Source organism: Bos mutus, chromosome 2 (genome assembly GCF_027580195.1).
Source record: "Bos mutus isolate GX-2022 chromosome 2, NWIPB_WYAK_1.1, whole genome shotgun sequence".
Classification (NCBI taxonomy): domain Eukaryota; kingdom Metazoa; phylum Chordata; class Mammalia; order Artiodactyla; family Bovidae; genus Bos; species Bos mutus.
In genome coordinates, this window is record NC_091618.1 from 11,288,063 (window position 1) to 11,295,596 (window position 7,534).

Sequence of the window (7,534 nt, forward strand, 5' to 3'; positions counted from 1 at the left end):
TCCTCATCCCACCAAATTCCCAATCCACAGGTAACCCTGCCGCAGATCTAGATTCACAGATTTCAGGCAGCTTCAGCATTAGGCTCCACACGACTGAGCGACTTCCCTTTCACTTTTCATTTTCATGCATTGGAGAAGGAAATGGCAACCCACTCCAGTGTTCTTGCCTGGAGAATCCCAGGGACGGGGGAGCCTGGTGGGCTGCCGTCTATGGGGTCGCACAAAGTTGGACACGACTGAAGCGACTTAGCAGCAGCAGCAGCAGCAGCAGCAGCATTAGGCTCCAAGCTATGGTACTAGTCTAATTTCTCTGCCACTGCTCTCTTCATTCTCCTAAGGGTCTGGCATTCCATTTTTGTTTTTGCACTCTGTCCTTTTAAGACCCAGTTTACTTTTTTTCTGGGTCTTAATTATTCTTTTTAATTTTATTTTTATACAGTTTTAAAGGTTACACTCATTCAGTTATTACAAAATATTGGCTATATATCTCCCGTGTTGTGCGATACATTCTGGTAGCCTCTCTCACACCTAGTAGTTTGTGCTGCCCACTTCCTCACCCCTATATTGACCCTCCCCTTTCTCCATTAGTAACCACTAGTTTGTCCTCTAAATCTAAGAAACTGCTTCTTCTTTGTTATATTCATTAGTTTGTTGTATCTTTTAGATTCCCCACATAAGTGATATCATACAATATTTGTCTTTCTCTGACTTATTTCACTTAGCATAATGCCCTCCAAGTTCATCCAAGTTGCTGCAAATGGTAAAATTTCATTCTTTTTTTTAATGGCTGGGTAGTGTGTGTATATATATATATATATAATCCATTAATCTGTTAATGGACACTTAAGTTGCTTCCATATCTTGGCTATTGCAAATAATGCTGCTATGAACATCTTGGTGCATATATCTTTTCAAATTATTGGTTTTTTTTTTTTTTCAGATACATACCCAGGAATGGAATTGCTGGGTTTTATGATAGTTCTATTTTTAGTTTTTTGAGAAACCTCTATACTGTTTTCCACAGTGACTGCACCACTCTGGGTAGGAGGCAAGATAAACACAAAACTGTTAACAGTAGTTTGGGAAAACAATTCTCACATTTCTGTACAGTATCAATTCTCACTTTTCTGTACTATGTCAATTTCTTTCCAATTTCTTTTTTATATTAAAAATGAAATATACATGAATGATTCCAATTTTATGCCTTTCTGGAAAACACAAAACTACAGGGCCAGAAAAGAGGTTGCCAGGATTGGAGATGGGAGGAGGGGTTGACTAGAAAAAGGGACAAAGGAACTTTTTGGGGTGATAGAAATACTGATTGTGATAACAGATTCATGTCTGTATGAGTTTGTTAAAACGCATAGAACTGTATGATAAAAAAGGTGAATTTACTGTATATAAATTATACCTCAATGAACCTAACCTTAGGGCTCCCCCTCTGTGGCTCAGCGGTAAAGAATATGCCTGCAGTACAGGAGACACAAGAGAGCCGGGTTCGATCCCTGGGTGGGGAAGATACCCTGGAGGAGTGCACGGCAACCCACTCAAGTGTCCTTGCCTGGAGAATCCCATGGACAGAGGAGCCTGGCGGGCTGCAGTCCATGGGGTCGCAGAGTCAGAAAAGACTGAAGCAACTTAGCACGCAAACCTAACTTTAAGAAATGTCAGAGAAACTACAGAAAGCCAGGACTATATTTTTAAAATAGTCTTAATTGCACAAGTAACAAAATATATAATAAAATAATCGTTATGGGTTTTTAACAAAACATAAGTAAATCTAAAGTTTTGTGTGTCTGTACCCAGACTCCTTTCCAGCATTAATCATTAATATGTATTAATACAAATATGTAGCCATAAAAAATAAAGCACTGGGTTTTGTATGCACACATGTGCTTTTTATTACGTCAGTGATATCATGCGGTACCCTATTCAACACATTTTTCACTCAGTTTTTAAATATTTGTTGATAAAGCACAGTATTTTTTGTTTGTTTTCTTACGTTAATGGTATCACGTTGTACCTTATTCTACTGCTTTTATCAATCTGTGTATTTTGATGTCCAATTAACTCCTTGGAAGTGCAGCAGATGGCATTCCACTATAAACCCACCACATTCTGCTGTTCGTTGCTGTATAGGTGAAGGTTAAATTGCTCCCAGTGTTTTGATCTTACAGTGATCCGACCCCTCCAGTGCTCGTGTGGCCGCTTCGGGGTGAACGCCTAGGAGTAGCACAAGTTGTGCATTTTCAATTTTAATAGGGTGAGATTTGAGTCTTCCCCAGATAGGTACGTGTATCTACCGGAAAGTCAGTCTCGCAGCGCAGCTCCCGCGCAGTGGAGAATCGCGCTCCTTCCTACAAACCCCTCCCCTACGCCTCCCTGAGCACCCGCAGGCACCTTCCCAGCAAGCACCGCGCCTATTTGCATACGACTCAAGCCTCTGCTTTTATTTTAAATAAAAATCCAAAGACAGATGATAGAGTCTCCTTATGAAGACTTCTCTCCCTTTCAGAAGGGTCTGCCGTTACACCTTCAACTTTGGGAACTCTGAATGGAAAACTGCATCGACTTTATTTTCACCTTTACCATAAAAGGGATTTGCCGACACTGCCACCCTGCTTTGGAAGCCGGAAAGGCAAAAAGGGCTTCTGTCGTGAGTGGCACACGTAGGGCAGCTCGTTTGCTCTACGTGCGGAATCGACATCAAGAGATTTCGGAAGCATAATTTTTGGTAATAGGGCAGCTGGTGATCGTTGGTCCTGGCGCCCCCGCTTATGATGTTTATAAAACAGAACTTGAAGTTAGTCCTTGTAATATTCCTTGATATGAGAGGTTTTTGCCTTTTGTGTGTGTGTGTCTGTGGATGTTTCGTAACTCGGTTTTCGAAAACTTTAAATTTTTAAGCAGAAAGATATGTGGAGCGAAGCAGTTTTGATTACGTTTTTTTCCCTTTCGTGAGTTAGGAAGAGTAAATGGCGTGTTGGCGTATTTTTCCGCTAGACCACGCAGCCGTAAGAGATGTTCACACTTTTCTTGGTTGGTTGCTTACCAGGTTAACGGAATCATAATACAAAGCTAATTTTGTAAAAATATTTTTCTTACTACATGTATACATTATCGGTTTCTAAGTTTGTGTTTATATTCTTCCTGTAATTTATGCCCTTTGAAAAGAATCACTACTTCAAAACACCAGGTAAGTAGCACTCTTACTGTTGATAACGTTTTCGCAGAGCAGCTCATTAAGAGACACAAAAGTGTAAAACCTTCAAAAAATTCATCTCATATGTTATATTATGTTTAAGAGGACATTAAGGAATTTCTCTGGCAGTCCAATGTTTTATATGCAGAGCTGCCGCTGTAGGGGGCGCAGGTGGTCCGGGAACTAGGATCCTGCATGCTGCCTTGTGCGACCGAAAAAAAGAAAGCGAGGTTTTGCTACAAGGATTCATTCCATTCGTTCTAACAACAAATTTGTAAGTGTTCTGCAATACAGGATGGTCCCTCCAAACCCCTGGAGGCCCAGACGTAAAGAATCTGCCTGCAATGCCGGAGACCTGGGTTCGACCCCCGGGTTGGGAAGATGATCTGGAGGAGGGCATGGCAACCCACTCCAGTATTCTTGCCTGGAGAGTCCCCATGGACAGAGGAGCCTGGCGGGCTGCAGTTCATGGGTCTCAAAGAGTCGGATACGAGCCACTAAGCACACTGTAGCGCACTCCAAATCAGCGCACAGGTGGGGAGTAGGATAGTTGGATCCAGGATCCCCCCTTGGATACACAAAATCCGCAGATGTTCAAGTACTGTATATAAAAAGGCAGTGTGTGCCTGCGTACTCAGTCGTCTCCAACTCTTTGCAACCCCACGGACTGTAGTCCGCCAGGCTCTTCTATCCATGGAATTCTCCAGGCAAGAAGACTGGAGTGGGTTGCCATTTCCTCCTCCAGGGAGGGGATCTTCCCCAACCAGGGATGGAATCTGTGTCTCCTGCCTTGGCAGGCTGATTCTTTACCATACTTGCATATAACCTCTGCACATCCTCCAGGTATATTTAAAATCACTTCTAGATTACTTACAATACCTAAAACAAGGTAAATGCGTGTAAAATAGCTGCAGGCGGGCAGCAAAATTAAGTTTTGCCTTTTGGAACTTTATGGGGTTTCTTCTGTTTTTTTAATCGGTGGTTGGTTGAATCTGTGGATGCAAAACCCAGGGATAACAGAGGGCTGGTTGTATTGTTTTGCTCACTTAATGAATGAGAAAACAGAAGCTCTGAAAGGCCCCCAACACAGAGCTAGAAAGCAGCAGGGTCAAGAGATGAGTCCAGCTCTTCTGAAAGGAAACTTGCTCTGACTGCACAGAGTAATATCCAAGAAAAATGTCAACCAGAATGGAATCTATTACAGATGGAAGATTTACTGGGAGAGTGAAGCTTTTTTGCTTTTATTTCTCTATATTTTCCAATTAGTTCTCAGAAAACATGGGGTAGATGAAAAGATTAGAGAAATGATGAGGATGCACAGTCACTGGAATACAAATGATGAAAAATAAAATCGGACTCACAAAGAAGCCAGTCAGTAAAGACCATATATTATATGATTCCTTTTACCCAAGATGTCCAGAAGAAGCAAAGCTATAGAGACAGAAAGTAGGTTAGTGATTGCCTGGGACTGGAGTTGAGAGCAGGGACTGACTACAAATGGGCATGAGGCATCTTTCTGCCGTGAAGAAAATGTTCTACAAGTAAATTATGTTGCATAAATCTATGAGTTTCCTAAAATCATTAAATTGTACACTTAAAATGGGTAAGTTTTATGATATGTAAATTGTATTTTAATAAAACTGTAAATTTTCTCTTTTTCAGCAGCCTGTCTTCCTCTCGCATTTTCCCAAAGTGACTAATTCCTCCTCATTCTTTTTGTCAGTTCAAATGTCACTTCCTCAGGGAGGCCCTCCTTGACCCACCCCCAATAGACTTACTTCTAATCATATCATAGACTCACACCAGGATGGGTTTACTGCAGGTGGGTGATGGGAGGGGAGGTGGTTCAGGGATATGGATTTTGAGAGGCTTTGCTTTGGTATTTTGAAGGATGGAGGGGAAAAGGGTGTCAGTTTGTCAGAGAAGTGAAAATGAAAGTTGCTCAGTCATGTCCAACTCTTTGCATGACCCCATACAGTCCATGGAATTCTCCAGGCCAGAATACTAGAGTGGGTAGCCTTTCCCTGTTCCAGGGGATCTTCCCAAACCAGGGATAAAACCCAGGTCTCCAACATTGCAGGCAGATTCTTTACCATCTGAGTCACCAGAGAAGTACAGTTTGTCAGAAGAGAGGAGGAAGTTTCCATCCTTCAGGTAGGCAAATGCCATCATGGCTTCTCTCTTGAAACCAGCCAAATCTTATTCCTGAGCTCCCCTATTGGTCTGTATCTCCAATGTTGCAATCAGTGACCACTGATAAGAAATGAAGGTCACACAAAAATTGTATTCTATACACTAACTGAAAAGAAAATTAAATAATTCCATTTACAATAATACTAAAAAGAAAAAAAAATACTTAGAAATGTTTATATGATACTTAGGAAATTTAACCAAGGAGGAGAAACTTAACCAAGGAGGAGTGTAACTTGTACATGAAAATTACAAAACATTGTTGAAAGAAATTCAAGAAGACAGAAACAAATGGAAAGGTCGTCCATGTTCACAATCTTATTAAAATGCCAATACTATCCAAAGTAATCTGTGGATTCAATGCAAAAAATCCTGTAAAAATCCCAATGACATATTTTGCAGAAATAGAAAAACCCATCCTAAAATTCGTTTGGAATCTCAAAGGACTCTGAGTACCAAAAACACTCTTGAAAAAGAACAAAGTTGGAGGACTACACTTCCTAATTTCAAAACTTACTACAAAGCAAAGTAAGTAAAAATATTGTGGTACTGGTGTAAAAACACACATGTAGACCAATGGAATAGAATAGAGAGTGCAGAAATAAATCATGGCCTCAAATGACTTTTGATAAGAATGCCAAGACCATTCAATAGTGAAATGACGGTCTTTTCAGCAAATAGCATTGGCAAAACTGGATAGCCACATGCAAAAAAATGAAGCTGAACTCCTACCTTAAACCACATAGAAAAAATAAATTAAAGATCTAATTTAAGAGCTAAAACTAAAAGAAAATAGGAAAGTTTTATAACATTGGGTTTGGTAATGATTTCTTAAATATGACATCAAAAGTACAGGCAACAAAAGAAAACATAAGTAAATTGGACTTTATTAGAATTTACAACCTTTGTGCATCAATAATCGCTTTCCTGGTGGCTCACCCGGTAAATGGAGAAGGCAATGGCAACCCACTCCAGTACTCTTGCCTGGAAAATCCCACGGACGGAGGAGCCTGGAAGGCTGCAGTCCATGGGGTTGCTGAGGGTCGGACGCGACTGAGTGACTTCACTTTCACTTTTCACTTTCATGCATTGGAGAAGGAAATGGCAACCCACTCCAGTGTTGTTGCCTGGAGAATCCCAGGGACAGGGGAGCCTGGTGGGCTGCCCTCTATGGGGTCGCACAGAGTCGGACATGACTGAAGTGACTTAGCAGCAGCAGCAGCACCTGGTAAAGAATCTGCCTGAATTGCAGGAGAGTGGGGTTAGATTCCTGGATCAGGAAGATCCCCTGGAGAAAGGAATGGCTATCTACTCCTATATTCTTGCCTGAAGAATTCCATGGAACAGAGGAGCCTGGTGGGCTACAGTCCATGGGGTCGCAAAGAGTTGGATACAACTGAGTGACTAACAAACACACAACCACTATCGATAACCACTATAGAATGGGAGAAAGTGTATACTGTGTCCCAGACCAACTTTTCCCTCTTCTATGGTGTCACCTCCTGCCCATGCCAGAAACTGAAACTCTAGGACTGCCAGGACCAGGCTTTGAGTGGAATCTGCAGCAGGCCTGCTGTGGTGGGATCAGCTGAAGAGTTTATGTTCAATCTGGAGGAGCAGGGGGCTCCCCTACCAGCCTGCTACGGCCTCCCTAGTACATGGGGAAGGGCCCAGTGTGACCAGAGCAACCAATTTAGAAAAGGAGGCAGAAAATCTTTTATTTGATATCTCTGGATTTGTAAATGTTGATAAATGATTTTCAACAAAAACTTTAGATATCCTCTGGACCTTATGTTATCCATCTGTGAAGAGGTATGACCTATGGGTCCCTAGAAGGATAGCCTCTGGTCCCTCCTCTCTGGTATCTACTTGCAGCCCAGAACACTGTCTCCAGCTGCATGGACAGCTACTAACTCTGCAATTATTTCATAATTTCTATCCCCACTTCCCCTTAGTTTCCCATCCCCCATCAAGCCTGCTTCTTCTCTTGTCTCTTTGACCTCTGCAAATCCATCACTTAATAACTTCCCTCTCCATCACTTAGTAACTTCCCAGAGACCCCTCTAAGACCACCTCCTCTCTGAATCCCCACTTGGTCTGAACCATCACCATCACCTGTTCTATTACAACCAGAAGCTCCTA

General features: G+C 41.8%; 1 non-coding gene across 1 annotated transcript; it reads left to right on the forward strand.

The window, feature by feature from the left end:
* The first annotated feature begins 2,640 nt into the window (after positions 1 to 2,640).
* On the forward strand, positions 2,641 to 2,773 carry LOC138985025 (U11 spliceosomal RNA). The gene has a single exon (XR_011462261.1). It is a non-coding gene; the product is annotated as a U11 spliceosomal RNA (small nuclear RNA).
* Positions 2,774 to 7,534: the final 4,761 nt, after the last annotated feature.